The sequence below is a fragment of the Wyeomyia smithii genome, chromosome 3, assembly GCF_029784165.1.
Source record: "Wyeomyia smithii strain HCP4-BCI-WySm-NY-G18 chromosome 3, ASM2978416v1, whole genome shotgun sequence".
Taxonomy (NCBI): Eukaryota; Metazoa; Arthropoda; class Insecta; order Diptera; family Culicidae; genus Wyeomyia; species Wyeomyia smithii.
The window spans coordinates 268993737-269009135 of NC_073696.1; the positions used below are offsets into that span (position 1 = coordinate 268993737).

Genomic DNA, 15399 nt, shown 5'->3' on the forward strand with positions numbered 1-15399 from the left:
AAATAGAAGTTGGCTTTGGCCCAAAATACGGTTAAATTAATGCTAATCCCCTCGAGGCAAAAACATCAGCTAAATAACAGCAAGTGAAATGCTGAATAAATAAACGAGAAAATGCCCTTATTTGACTTGTTATGTGTATGTTACAGTTGATCCCTTTTTGCAAAAGGCTGGTTTTTTAGTGACTTAGTCACTATTTCAGTCTAGTAGAAAAAATCACTTTTCTTGCTAAAAAGTCATTAAAGAAAGGAAAGAACGCATTTCATTTACCGTGTATTTCAACAGTTCGGTTTGTCAGACCTATTCGTTGACTGTTCTATCGAGGAAGCTCCAAGCCACGTAATATTTTCGGTTCATTGGTGTGAAGAACGGTCACAAACGAACTCTCGAAAAGTTTATTCTATAACCTGACATAAAATTACGTAACTAGTTTGAATTCCGCATCTTTATATCGACTTTACTCTCCTGTTATTTCTGTTTAAAGAAGTGCGAGAAGAATCTGTCGCATCGTGGCATCGAAAAAAAGATGGAAATCTTGAATTCCACATTTTTGGTTCAAAGAACAATCGGTAGCCAAGATGCGAAACCACTTAGCTGCATAATAGACGACGAGACATCTGTTGAGGCGGACTTTAAACAGATTCCAGGGAACTTGTCTTTCAGTGCCAAGGATTATCTCAAGCACCATGTACAGGTGTATGTGAAAGAGTGTATCCAAAAGTGGCTTCTCCCTCTCCTGAATGGTCATAACGGTCCAACGTTCTTCTGGTCGGATTTGGCATCATGCTCCTACACGAAGGTCGTTCGGTAGTGGTATGAAGCAAATAATGCCGATTTCGTGCCGAAAGTCATTTACCATAAAAATTATCTCACTGATATCATAAATCTAGAATTACATACATCTTAACAATAAACATCTTAAAATAGTTCAAAGAAATAGTTATCGGTTTCCGTTATACTCTACTACTAAAAATTAGTAGAGTATAACGGAAACCGATAACTATTTCTTTGATTTCTCAATCACTCTGCTAAGACGCTCGTTATAGATTTTCTAAATTTATAATAGTTACCGTTTATAAGAGACTCGTCGTTTAAAGTCATTAATCGAAATACTGAACTTAAAAAGTTCATAGACAACATTGAATTGTGCGGCCTAAAATCGAAGTGGATCTAAAGTTTAAAAAATAAGATGAGATCGATGATGGCAAAATTAACTTCAATTGTTCAGATCGACTTGAACTGTCCTACAGTACGGTCGCATTTTACCAACAGCTCGAGGCTAATTCTTAGACTACCGAGAGATATTGAAATTTTGTTTTTCGCTTTCAACAGGCAATCTTCTTGAAAGACTACCTGTTGAAACGCAAAGAAATAATTATGTTTTTAACGTTAACGAGTGTTTAGTGAGTAAATTTGGTTTGAGATATTTCTAATTAAATTCTATAGTGAAGTGAAAGTGTAGTGAAGTTTTCCAGTTATGCCTGGAAAAAATAAAAAAGCTCGCTTTGATGCGGCTTCAAGGAAACGTGAGGCATCTCCTCCAAGTGACACTGAAATTTCGACTAACAGGTATGATATTCTTTCTTTCGTTGGGGATCAAGAAATTCAAACTTCTCATACTGAGCATAAAGCCGTTATGAAGAAGGTTAAAGTTCCACCTATTGTGGTATTTGTAGCAAACTTTAAAGCATTTCGATCAGAGCTTCCATTGTTTCTGTCGGATGTGAAAGTTAATTTCCAAATTGGCCGCCAAGGCGAAATTCGTATTTTGGCACTATTGAACTATTGATGGTCATAAACATCTTTTAAAGTATTTGACTGAAAAGATGTATAAATTTTATTCTTTCGATGCCAAAAACGAGAGACCGTTTAAGGCTGTTTTGAAAGGTCTTTCAAATGACCAAACTATTGAGGAAATGAAAGAATGTTTGTCAGAATTACTTGGTTTTACCCTCAACCAAGTTATTTTGATGAAACGAAAGGCAAATGCCAAAATTAATCAAACTGGAATACACCAGGAAAATCACTTAGTACATTTTGATATTACCAAAGAAAATAATTTGAAATGTTTGGAAAAAGCACGTGTTTTATTTAACGTGCGAATAAAGTGGGAAAATTCAAGAGACATGGAGAAATCAATAATCTTACTCAATGTCGGAATTGTCAAGCCTATGGTCATGGAACTCGAAACTGCCATATGGCAGCAAAATGTATGGTTTGTGGTGACACTGGTCACACGAAAGATATCTGCCCCGTGAAAGAGACCACTAATAGTTTCAAATGTGTAAATTGTGGGAGAAATCACAAATCTAATTTCTTTAATTGTCCTGTAAGGTCAAAAATTATTGCTTCCAGACAACGTAGAAATTCTAAGCAACCTGTTGTCAATGTGGGTGTACAAAAGACTTTCAATACTGTTCAGGCATCACCAGCACTTTCATAAGCAGGTGTGTCTGTAGGTAATAATTTAAATTCAGATAACAAATTTCAGACAAAAAATCCTGTTCAGGCAACACCAGGCTGTATATATGCCAGTGTCCTTACAGGTAATATTTCAAATTCAAACAGTAACAAACCATTCGTGTTTGGTGCTGAAAAGTCAGCCAGTATTGATTTAGGTAGTCCAACTCCAGAAAAGATTGAATACCTACAACAATCCATGCTGCAGCTAATGTCCGTTTTGTTGAACTGTAACTCGATGTACGAGGCTGTTCAAGAAGGTATAAAATTTACAACTAATATTGTTATGAAATTGAAATTCAGCAATGATTTTAAATAATGCTGTAAATTTTCTAAATTGGAATGCTCGCTCTTTAAAAGCGAAAGAAGATGAATTTTTCAATTTTTTAACAGTCCACGATGTGCATATTGCAGTTGTGACTGAAACGCTTTTAAAGCCAAATAATTAATTAAAAAAGAACCCAAATTACATGGTTCATAGGTTTGATAGAATTGATGTTGCTGGTGGTGGAGTTGCAATAGTTATCCACCGTCGAATAAAACATCGTGTTTTACCCCATCTTGAAACCAAAGTTATCGAGAGTTTGGGAATTGAAATTGAAACAAGTATTGGCATTCTATTTATAGCCGCAGTGTATTTGCCTTTTCAATGCACTGGTGAGCGAAAAAATTATTTCAAGGGAGATTTGCAAAAACTCACAAGAAATAAATCTAAATTTTTAATCATCGGTGATTTTAATGCGAAACATCGATCTTGGAATAATGCTCAAAGCAATTCCAATGGAAAAATATTGTTTAATGATTGCTCGGCTGGATTTCATTCAGTTTTATTTCCAAATGGTCCTACATGTTATTCTTCTATTAGGAATCCATCTACAATACAAACAAATCAAAGTCATTTATGCAGTGATTTATTAACTCATGCTGACTTTGATTCTGATCATCTTCCCATAACATTTACTATTTCCGATGAAACTATTTTAAATCCCACTAGATCTGTGTTAAATTATCACAAGACTAATTGGGATAGATATCGTTCTACGATCGAAGAAAATTTGAATGATGATATTATTTTACAAAATAGTGCTGACATTGACAGAGCATTAGATAATTTTAGCAGCTTAATACTCAATGCCCGGAATTTATCAGTTCCTAAGGCTCGAGTGAAATTTAATGTTTCAATTATTGACAGTGAACTTCAACTTCTTATACGTTTGAAGAACATACGGAGACGTCAATACCAAAGATCTCGTGATCCTGCTTTGAAAATTATTTTTCAAGAATTGCAAAAGGAAATTAAACATAGATTCACTCTCTTGCGAAATGAGAATTTCATGAGAGAAGTTGAACAACTAAAACCTTATTCAAAACCTTTCTGGAAACTTTCGAAGGTTCTTAAGAAACCTTCGAAGCCCATTCCAGTCCTTAAAGATGGTGATTGCATTTTTCTAACGAATGAACAAAAATCTCAAAAACTTGCTCAGCAGTTTGAGAGCGTTCATAACTCGAATTTGAACGTAGTAAGTCCTATTGAAAATGAAGTAAACCAAAAGTATGATCAGATCACCACCCAAGAATTTCTTTCTGAAGAGGTATTGGAAACAAACTTGAATGAGGTGCGAACTATTCTCAAAAAATTCAAAATCATGAAAGCACCAGGAGATGATGGGATTTTCTATATCCTTATTAAAAGACTTCCCGAAAACTCTTTAAATTTCTTGGTAAAAATTTTTAACAGATGCTTCGCACTAGCACATTTTCCTACGAAATGGAAAAATGCCAAAGTCACTCCAATTTTAAAACCCGAGAAGAATCCAGCTGAGGCATCAAGTTATCGACCAATTAGTTAACTTTTCTCTATTAGCAAACTTTTTGAAAGAATAATACTCAATAGAATGATAACACATATTAATGAGAACTCAATTTTTGCAAATGAGCAGTTTGGTTTTCGCCATGGGCATTCCACTACTCATCAGTTACTTAGAGTAACAAATATGATTCGAGCTAATAAATCTGAAGGCTATTCGACTGGAGCAGCTCTACTAGATATAGAAAAGGCATTCGAGTGTTTGGCATAAAGGTTTAATAGCTAAAATGTCAAATTTCAGTTTTCCGCTTTACCTTACAAAAATAATACAAAGTTATTTAACTGACGGCACTCTTCAGGTTAACTATCTAAATGGTAAATATAATAGATTGCCTGTTAGAGCTGGTGTGCCTCAGGGGAGTATCTTGGGCCCAATCTTATATAACATTTTTACTTCTGATCTTCCTAATTTACCACCAGGTTGTGAGAAATCTCTATTTTGTGACGATACAAGCATTTCCGCAAAAGGAAAAAGCCTTCGTGTTATATGCAGTCGGCTACAAAAAAGTTTAGATATATTTTCTTCATACTTGCAGAAATGGAAGATTTCCCCTAATGCTTCTAAAACACAGTTAATTATTTTTCCTCATAAGCCAAGAGTTTCATTTCTCAAACCCAACCATTACCACGTTATTAAGATGAACGGTGTGGTCTTAAATTGGTCTGATCAAGTTAAATACTTAGGGCTAATTTATGATAAGAATCTTACTTTCAAGGAGCACATTGAAAATATCCAGTCAAAGTGCAATAAGTATATCAAATGTTTATATCCTCTTATCAACAGGAATTCTAGACTTTGTCTCAAGAATAAACTGTTAATTTACAAACAAATTTTTAGGCCAGCAATGTTATATGCCAGGAAGAAGACACTTCAAAGGATTCAGAATAAACTTTTGAAAATGATTTTGATGCGTCCTCCCTGGTTTAGCACGAACGAGCTACATAGGCTCACTAATGTAGAAACATTAGAAAATATGTCAATCCAAATTATCAACAAATTCCGACAAAAATTGTTGCAATCCTCAATTGCAACGATTAGCTCACTTTATAGTCAGTAGGATAGTTTTAAGTTTTGTTTTATTCCTTTTTTTTTCCTTGACAAGTAGGTTTAATAATTTTCCTATTTTCCTACAATTACATTAACTTAACTGCGAAAGCTAATAACATTCAATAATATAAAAAAGCGTACAAATATATATATATATATATATATATATATATATATATATATATATATATATATATATATATATATATATATATATATATATATATATATATATATATATATATATATATATATATATATATATATATATATATATATATATATATATGTGTTGAAATGTCACCATTTGTGGCAGAACACACAATATTAATTCTGAATAGATATTAGTGCATAAATAAATCATTACAAACATTCGCCCCCCCCCCCCCTTTATAAAAAATAAAAAATAAAAATAAAAACTTCAATTGTTTCTTTTTACAATCTGAAAATTTAATTACAATCGATAGAAACTTGGGTTTTAGGCAGTAGTATGTGCTTGTGCATTTTGACACGTACAGCATTAAAGCAGGTAACTTTTTATCTCTTTTGTGTAGCAAAGAATATGGCGAGAATTATATTATACTCTGCTTACATACTTGTCGCGCTTATTGTCACGAATAAAAGGTTCGGTGGAAACCGGGCCTGTATTTAATGTTGGGTGGGGTGGGTTGAGCAACAGGGGCAAATGCTAACGAATAACGAATTCTTTCAACTAATCTAGTTAATCAAAACCGCTACTAGCGTCTCTTTAGGCTAGCGTGCGATATTGTGTGTGTGTGTCATGGATTGATAACCAATCAAATTTACAATTTTGCCACATCTGGCTTATTTTATTGAATGCCTCTACCTGAAACATAACCTCATTCGGGATGTATAAACAGGAATTATAATTGTTTAAAAAACTGGTCTACTTAAATCCACCGAACAAAACCCCCACAAAACTGCTGATGAAGACATAAACAATGGCATTGAATCAGCAAAGAAAAATTATTTAGATTCAGTTAACATTACCGCCATACGTTCGTATTTTTATTATTTTAATCGCCCTGAGAATTTCTAGTTTGAATATTGCAAAATTCCCCACAAAAAGTTTAGCATCACCTGGAATAGGTAGATAGCTTGTGTTTCCGACGACCTGAAAAGGTACGGTCTTTAGCAAATTTGAAAGGTCAAGGGCTTCTAAGACAGTTCAGTGCAGGATTCTCTCGCTACGTCGCGTTAGAGTGAACGCAATTCTGCATATTTTGACCTGAACTCATCCCGCGATTCTTACTCTATATGAAGCTGCGGTCTTTGGCAAAGTTGTTCAGGAGGTCTAGGGCTTCTGGATGGTGGATGTACGGAACTCCATCACTATATGGTGCGAATATGCACACAATTCTTTGTATTTTGACCTTAAGTTACCTATGCTCCCTCCTCCTAGAAAGCTGTGGTTTCCAGCATTTTTCACATGAGCTCTGGAACAAGTTTCCTGAAGACCGCAGCTTTTAAGATAGCTAGATCCACGAGATAAATTTCACATAAATACACACTAGCGCCACGAACCGGCCAAATTCCATACCAAACTGTATAACAACCAGAAACCCTTATCCTTCTGAACAACTTTCTTGACTACATACACACAAGCGTTGGAGGAAATTAAAAACAAACTGTGTACAAAAAAAAATCTCGCCAACAACTTTACTGAAGACGATAACTTTCTAAATAGTCATATTCACGAGATGAATAAGATTTAAATACTCAAAACTACATGCACACTAGCGTCGCATTGCGGTCAAATTTCAAAACATACTGTGCACCAAATAAAAGCCTTGAAAACTTTTCGAACAATTTTTCTGAAGACCGCAACTTTCTAGGTTGTCGGTATTCGAAATAGAGTTATGTAAATATGCCCATATTAGGTGATGCCAAACTTTTCGGGGTGCTGTAATTCTCGAACAACACTCATTGAAGCGATTCCAAACTTTTGTCGTGTAGTGTATATTAGGGTGGGGAAAAGTGATTGATTTTCCAGAACCAAGTTTTTTTGGTTCCTCTTGGGGTCCCAAACAACCTTAAACTTACCTGAGGTCGATTGGTTTTGTCTCCGCTTGGCGCATTGCATTTCAAATTTGTACTTTTCTACTTTTTTGCATTTACCTTTCTAGAGAGCTCAAGAATGCTCTAATAATGCACTACATTATGTTGAAGCATAGTGTTTTAGATGCCTAACAACTTTGCAGAAGACACTGAAGGGCTAGAATATCCCTAAGAAGAGTTATAGCTGTTCAAAGTGGAGTATGTCGATTTAAATGCAGAAAATCTTCTTTTCTGCCAACATTATCAATGTACCGGCGTCAGTAGGATTCCCATCAGATGTAATCTGTCGTAACGAGTTTATACACTCAGTTAGACCAAGCAAACAAATTAAGGTTGAGATCGAAGCAAACTGCGACCGCGAGTGGATGTCAAAAAATTTCCGCTTACATGTTTTTGCAAAAATTAAAATAATAGGTATACGAACATTTTCTAGTTTATCGTACCAAAGTGCAAAGAACCGGATGGAGTTCGTTTATTCACGCGTGGAAGATTTGAAGTTGTTTAACATAAAGTGAAAATCAAGTGTAAAAGCGACTCAGAAAATGACGCTACTGAGTGCATTATCATTTTCTGCTAGGGCTATGCCTTCTACACGATGCAGTGTTTGTGTTAGTTTAAGGAAAACAGGAATCGGTGGAAAAAGGACTAGATGCAAAGTGCTGTGAGGATGATTGGTTACGAGTTTTTTCTTCATTATTGCATTATGTCTCGAGTTTTGCACTGATTTCAATGTGGTGTGAGTGGTGTTTAGTATGCAGATTGCTGATTCAACACCGCCGTTCCGCAAACAGCGCGGCTTCGGAACAATTCGGATAAGTTTTTGTTATTTTGCAATGCGTGTAGGGTGTCATTAGTGAGACTGTGTATTGGAGGGCTGGCGGGGCGTTCGCGGTTGGGGCAGCTGTCAACATCAAGACGGGCGAACTGTATGATTTTGCATTGCCGTTATTCGTTTTGGACAGTTGCCTTAAGCAGTGGGTGCCTTGTCATTTTTCTAATATACAGTTTCTCTAGGTGCTCAAAAACCAGATAAGCAGATTTTCCCGCGGAACGCCGACGTTTGCAGTCCGTCTACAGACTTTTATCGCAGCGCCAATGTTTACATTTTGACAGGTTCTGAGCAGATTTATGCCCGACCATCTAAATAACATATTGAGATTTACAAAATTGTTGGTTTTTAAATATTAGTGAACTGCTCATCATTTCGTGAAGCTTTTGTTCTGTTTATAATGATTTTTCTGGCTTTTGAGCAAGTGTTGTTATGCATGAGCAACTTTTTGAATGAACATCTTTTTGTCTTTGTGTGCATGGAGCTTTGCCAATATTTTGTATTCAAATTCGTCGCACTGACAGCGTTTTGAAGTGTTGACTGCAATATTGCGATGTTTTCTAGTGTTCATATTTTTCTATTAATATTATTATGCGTTTAATACTATTATTATTATTTCTTATGCGTTCGTTCATAGAGATAAGTGATAGAGCGCAGCGTAATGAACGACAGCGGGGCACGTCGACGTTGCTATACTGCGAGCAAGAAGAGCAATCATAGTGGATTGCTTGAAAAATATATGGTCACTCAGATGAGTAGGTACCAGATTGAATAATACATTGATATCAATATTGTTTTGTGTAGAAGAAAGGGCAGTTTTTGATGCATTTGCGTGGAGTGTAGAGAGGCTAGATTTATATGTGATGAGGTCGGTGCGGTAGTTACTCGGCGGTGGTATGTGTGTTGGCGCGAAAGAAGTGGTAAAACGAATATATTGAACGCTTGTTTCCGTGCCTTTGGCGCGTGGCCCGTTCGCGTTGACAATGGGCTACGTTCATACAGTAGGCATCGCGTTGCCATCTAAGATTGTTTGAGATATTGGCCTTTTTTTTGTTCACACAACATTTATTTGACACGAGAGGTATTGGCCTTGACACAAGTAGAAGAGATTTTTAGGGCTGTTCGCACCTATGCGAATTCTCAGATGCAATTGTCAATTTATGTGTGAAAACAAAAATAGAAATATTTCTATCCTTCACTTTCATAAGAAAAAACCAAGTCAATATCAACATAGTCGTATACCTGGAACCCGTCCCGGTTTTGCACGGTCAGTGCTTCAAGCAGGGTTTAATCAGCAAAATATGTTCTCACCCAAAAAGCATTGATGTGGTTTGTGGAAGCTGGGAGTATGGTGCGTGGTAATAGCTGAAATCTTATGCTTCACTTTTTCGATTTTTCTAGCTTTTGGGCAGATGTTTTATTTACTATGTTCTAATTATGACTAGTTCGGCATTTTGTTACCAAACTTAAGACTAAATATTGCTTAATGTGGATATCTGCATTTTTAAAATTTTTAAAGCTTTGTATGCGTGTAACAATTTTTCTATTTAATAGACAACATTCGCATTGACAACTAAGAGAAAATCAGCGTGAAATGTCGTGTCCCCGAAAGTAAATAGAGCAGTCGTGCATAATGCATCGGTATAAACCGCGGTCCCGGCTTGGGAGAGTTTTGCTCGTATTAACGTTTACGGAATGTAGTGATTTTGCGGGGTATACCCAGATAGTTGTTCATGTCTCACTGTGTCCGTTTAGCCGAAGATTTCGTTCGATCGACAAATATCGTAATTAACGAAAACGCGATGTATACCTTTAAAAGAATCGCGTCGGTCAACGGGCATTTGCTTTCTCGATAGTACGATAGTATGTTTGCTCCCGGGATTGACAACTGGCTGATTGCTACGAGTGGCAAAGGCTACTTCGCGCGCGTCGTACGCGAGGATCGCGGTGTTCGGCAAGAAAGATACCCATGGTTCATTTTCGTAATAAGCGCGCAACATTGTTATATTCCATTTTTCAAGTGGTTTTTTCGCGGGATCGTATCGCTTATTTTTAGAACAGACGAAGTGTATACGAGAGACGTCATTAGTAGATTTGTTAGGTAGAATTGTCCGGTTCACCAAACCCCTAGAGACCCCGCGTCGATACCTTTCATGTGATCGTATGATCTACAGATATATCAACAACGTGCAACAGTTTTCGGTATAAAGAGGATCACCTACGAGAAGATATCCGATCGTTTGAGTTGTTTCAAATTAGTTAAAGTTCTAGTATCCTTGCGTACAATTTGTTGTTGCGGTGTTACATGGTCAAACTGAATAAGTTCAAATCCCATTATGAATATCGTGGCGGATGTATTGAACATATAGGCGCGACATTTGTTCTAAAGAAATCGACGAATCGTTTACCAAAACGAAACCTTCTGCAAACCCTACCCTTTTCTCCGAAATCCCAGTGATTTCTCGTGGAAGTGCAGAGGTGTTCTCGGCTTCCAATAAAGCGAGTATCACGTCAACATTTTCCTATACAAACTCCTTCTTTGACCTGCATTCGGATGCGGCCGGCGCTGGTATTGCCTAACTTAAAGATTAAGGTCACCAGTTTTTACACATTGAGGATGCATGTTGGTCCCAATCAGAGAATCTGTTGGTTCTCTGTGTAATTACAGCTGATCTGGCAATAACGGAGTAGCAACCGCGGGCGGTCAATCATGCTCATGCTCAGTTAGACCAAGCAAACAAATTAAGGTTAATATTCTAGGTGTAAATAGAATCTACAACCTGTTTCAGAGGTTACTTCTCATGGAAATCTGACTGACGCCGGTTCACTGACAGTGTTGGCAGAAAAATGATTTGCAACATATTACGACGTACTCAAGTATTTCGACGTACTCAACTTTCAACAGGTCTAGTATTTTTTGGTACACCCTAGCTCTTTAGTGTTTTCGGCCAAGTTGTTAGGCATCAAAAAACCTACCATTTGAAGTCATGAAAGCTGTGGTTTGGGCCATTTTCAGCTCTTTAGAATGGAAAATGCAAAATAGTTGGTTTTTCCATACAAATCTCCATATAAATTTTAAATGCAATGCGCCAAGCGGAGACAAAACCAATCGACTTCCAATAAATTCAGGATTACTTGGGGTCCCAAATAGAACAAAAAAACTTGGTTCTGGCTTTCTGCTATCAAGTTTCGTTTTTTCCATATAGCGATTCCCCACCCTAGTGTATATATTACACTGGTCGACAAAAGTAAAAAAAAATGCTGCCCTTAAGCTCAAATTAGCTGCCCTAGAAAAATATAGCTTTTTAATCATTCCCGTGGAATTGTTAGGATTATTTATTTATTATTAGGCCAACACAAATTTCATTTTCATTTTATATCACCTCCCTCTTCAAAAATGTTGAAAATTGGAAAGGGAAGAAAGGAAGTACGAGCCGTTTTTTTTTATTATTATTGGCTTGTCGACAGCGTAAACGCTCAATTTAGCAACAAAAAAGTCTAGTGACAGTGAGAGTGTCATCAAAAGACAAGCCAAACAATTGAAAACAATAAAGTGTTATTTTTAAACATTCATTTGAATGTAAGTTACAAACAGCGTAACGTGCATACAAATTTTCATTAAAGATAATACTTTTTTTTCTCAGTGTTTTTTATTTTAAACCCCCCCTTCCTCCCTTGGCTAACTTTGATTACCTTGGACATAAAAACAATCGAAATTTGTATCAGCCATATTTATTTCATCCAACTCTATGGTCTACATGGAAATCTGGTGCCTCTAGCCAGTGCATAAAAGTGTCAAAACCGTGAATGTCGCATAGTAATTACTCGCCAGGTTCGTCGCTTCAACGTTATGTTTACGAGAAAACTCATTTAGGTCTTTGAAAAAATTTTGGTGGTTGGGGCACCAGAATTCACAGGAATGACTGAAAACCTATAATTTTTAATTTGTTTCTAGTTTGAGCTTTGGGGCCACCTGTGTTAACCAGTGTTATTTACGAAAAATACGTGAAATATCCATGAATAAGTCACTACATCAATAATTTTTCAAATATATTCTTGATTTATTATACGTTGTATTAAACTTTGATTGCTTAAATTGAGTTAATAACCAGTTGAAAGATACATGTTGAACATAAAATATGATTTAAATCGATTATATAGAAGAAACCTGCATTAAAAAATATGTTTCAGATAAATCTCGTTTCAAATATATCACGCGAAAACTTGTTTTGGACGTGATAGCAGCATCACAAAATCTCAATTTTCCGCATCTTGGTGGAGACATAGCTAATTTTTTAAGAGATTGCTGCAAAAATGGACGTCGTGACGCTCTCGATGTTTTCGGTGGTTCAATTTGTACCCTTATATATGTTGCCGTAAGACTTACATCTGCGTCAAAAGCAGTTGAGTTTAGCTGAGTATCAAGTACGAGAATATTGTTTTCTCCCAGCTGAACAGCGCAAATACTGTTGCAGGACTAAGATTGTTGTTGTTCTGCTATCTGTTGCCATCGTGCACGAGAATATGATGGTTCTTTTTCCAAGCAGCAACACGATACAATGTATAAATTTGTTGCCAACACGAAATGATATTCATTTTTCGTATAACGAAACGTAAAATCTCTTTTAGTTCTAAGAATCTGGTAAAAGTGGAAATGAGAATCTGGTAGAATGAAATAACATAAAAAAAGAGCAGAGCCTTCAAACCACGAACTCGCTTTCAGTTCGTGATGGCCATGCTTCAAACTAAAAGTTTCATTGCACGAAAATTACACATTGTATCGTGATGTTGCTTGTAAAAATTTCCATCATATTCCAGTGTCGGATGGTAGCAGACAGCAAAGGTGGACCTCTGTATATTTTACCGTAATACGTAATTCTACGTCATAAAAAATCCATAGAAGTCGAGCTATACACTAAACTTCGCTGGAGACACAAATGTATTACGTGACACATTAGTGATTTTATTGTGGCATCACATACTTTTAGCTCTGAGAAATTGTATGATTTTATGCCAAATAATAGTTATTTGCGGAGAGTAGTGTTACTTTTCTTATTTTATTCAAAGAAAACGGCAGCTGAAGCGCATCGAGAGTTGAAAAAATATGAAAACGCTGCTCTAAGTAAAACAACGTGTCATGATTAGTTCCACCGCTTTAAAGAAAGTAATTGCAATGCTAATGACTGTCTGCATGAGGAAAGGTCGGATACACCTTCGAAGGCATTGTATTGGATGAATTGCTCGATGAGGATCCATGCCAAGCGCAGCAACGGCTTGCATCGGTATTGGAAGTTACGCACCAAGCCAGAATGATTCAAGAACAAGGAGCTTGGGTTCCTTATGATTTGAAGCAGAGGGATGTCGAGCGTCGTTTAATCACCTGAGAACAACTGCTTCAGTGAAACAAAAAAAGTTTTCTTCATCGCATCATGTGGACTGTTGCCCGGTCATGCCTCTACGTCGTCGGCTAAGGCCTCTGCCATGCTGAATGCCAACGCGAGCGAACGGGCGAGCTTCTTGCCGTAGGTAAATGAACAGTCGTAGGTAGAGCTATTCATTAACCTACACCAAAAATCTCGCCCGATCGCTCGCGTTGGCGTTCAGCCTGGCAGAGGCCTAAGCCGAATTTACATGCTGCGAAGGTTAGGCTTTGTGTTTGGTGCGAACAGGTCGGTTTTATTTTTATGTTATGTTATGTTGAAACCGAACCAAACCATAACTGGGGAACATCTTTTGATTTTCTCTCACCCGTAATATTACCCGGATATTTGCATTTTTATTAAGAAAAACAGTGAAAACTTAGTTGCGCACCAAATATTTCCTGCAAAAAAAAATCGATCTTTGTTTTGGTTCTGGTATTGTTGAGAGATATTTCGAGATTTAGGATAATTTCACTAAATGCGTCAACTGCAAAAGCATGTTATCTAAAAGTCATCTTATGTTTCTGATCCTACGATTTTGCTATTCCTTTTCAAAAAATACTGAATGAAAAAACCGAGAACTCGAGTAGTTTTTCTAATTTTTTCAGACTACCAACAATTTTATTCAATTCGCCGACAAATCGATTCTTTCTGGGAAATAAACCAGAAGTTGCCCAAAGATCAAGTAACCATATGCTGCCAATCGTAATTACTCGGCAGTACTATAAAAGTTACCCGTAAGTTGACTTCTTTTGGTGACTTTCTCTACAGAACGTCATTTCGAATTGCTATCTTAGGGGCCATCCACGGTCCATATAAAATTTAAAGAATTTATATGAGCAGTTGTCCACGGAGGGGGGTTGGGTCAAAATCGTTAAAAATTTGTCCACGTGGAATGTGGATCCTTATCATCTCCTAGCGAAGTTGCCTTGGCGTCATATGATAACACCCATTCTTGTGAAAAAAAAAAATACTTTCTATTTTTCAACTTGTTCTGACTAAAAGACCAATTCCATTTGTTCTAACTCGAGACAATCAATATTTAGGGTGATTGTATTAGATGCCGCATCCGTAATAGTGAAAAAACTAAAAGTTTTTACAAAATTGAAAATAGTTTCCTGAAGAATGACATTAGAAAATAAACTGAAACGGCAACAACGTTTTTCAAATCTCTAAATTTCAATTGCTGAGATCTGGGTTGTTTTTTTTTTGTGATTTATCTGTAGTAACATTCACAAGAGGCTGCAAACCCTTCAAAACGATTAAATCATGTATTAATTAATTGGTTGCAAATTCGGTGTCCATCAACACAGAAAAGTCAAGCTTCAACAGCAAAATGCTTGCTTTGCGCCACAAGAACCGATCCCAAAATCAGAATCTGAAATAAATCGATTTTCTACATCTACAGTTTCTAATTTCGACTTCAAACGTCCTTCGTCACGAAAAGGCTGAAGTAACATCCTTCGTGTGTTACGATTTCGATTTTCCACCACACCCATATCGCTTTTCACAGCCAATCGTCTCTCTCTGCGGATTATTATTATTGTGTACCTTCGATCGTATAAACTGATAGCAAAAAATAAAAATGCTTTCCCGCAAATTGTACCGCCCGTGATCACAACCTGCCTTTCTGGTCATGACCTACCCAACCCACAGTGCACCGCGAGTCACAGAGAGTCGCGTCGGTAAAATATATACA

General features: G+C 36.6%; 1 protein-coding gene across 2 annotated transcripts in view; it reads left to right on the plus strand.

Annotated features, from left to right (window-relative positions):
* Window positions 1-15399, plus strand: part of LOC129732109 (uncharacterized) — a 166385-nt gene that overhangs the window by 30716 nt on the left and 120270 nt on the right. The window lies entirely within an intron of this gene.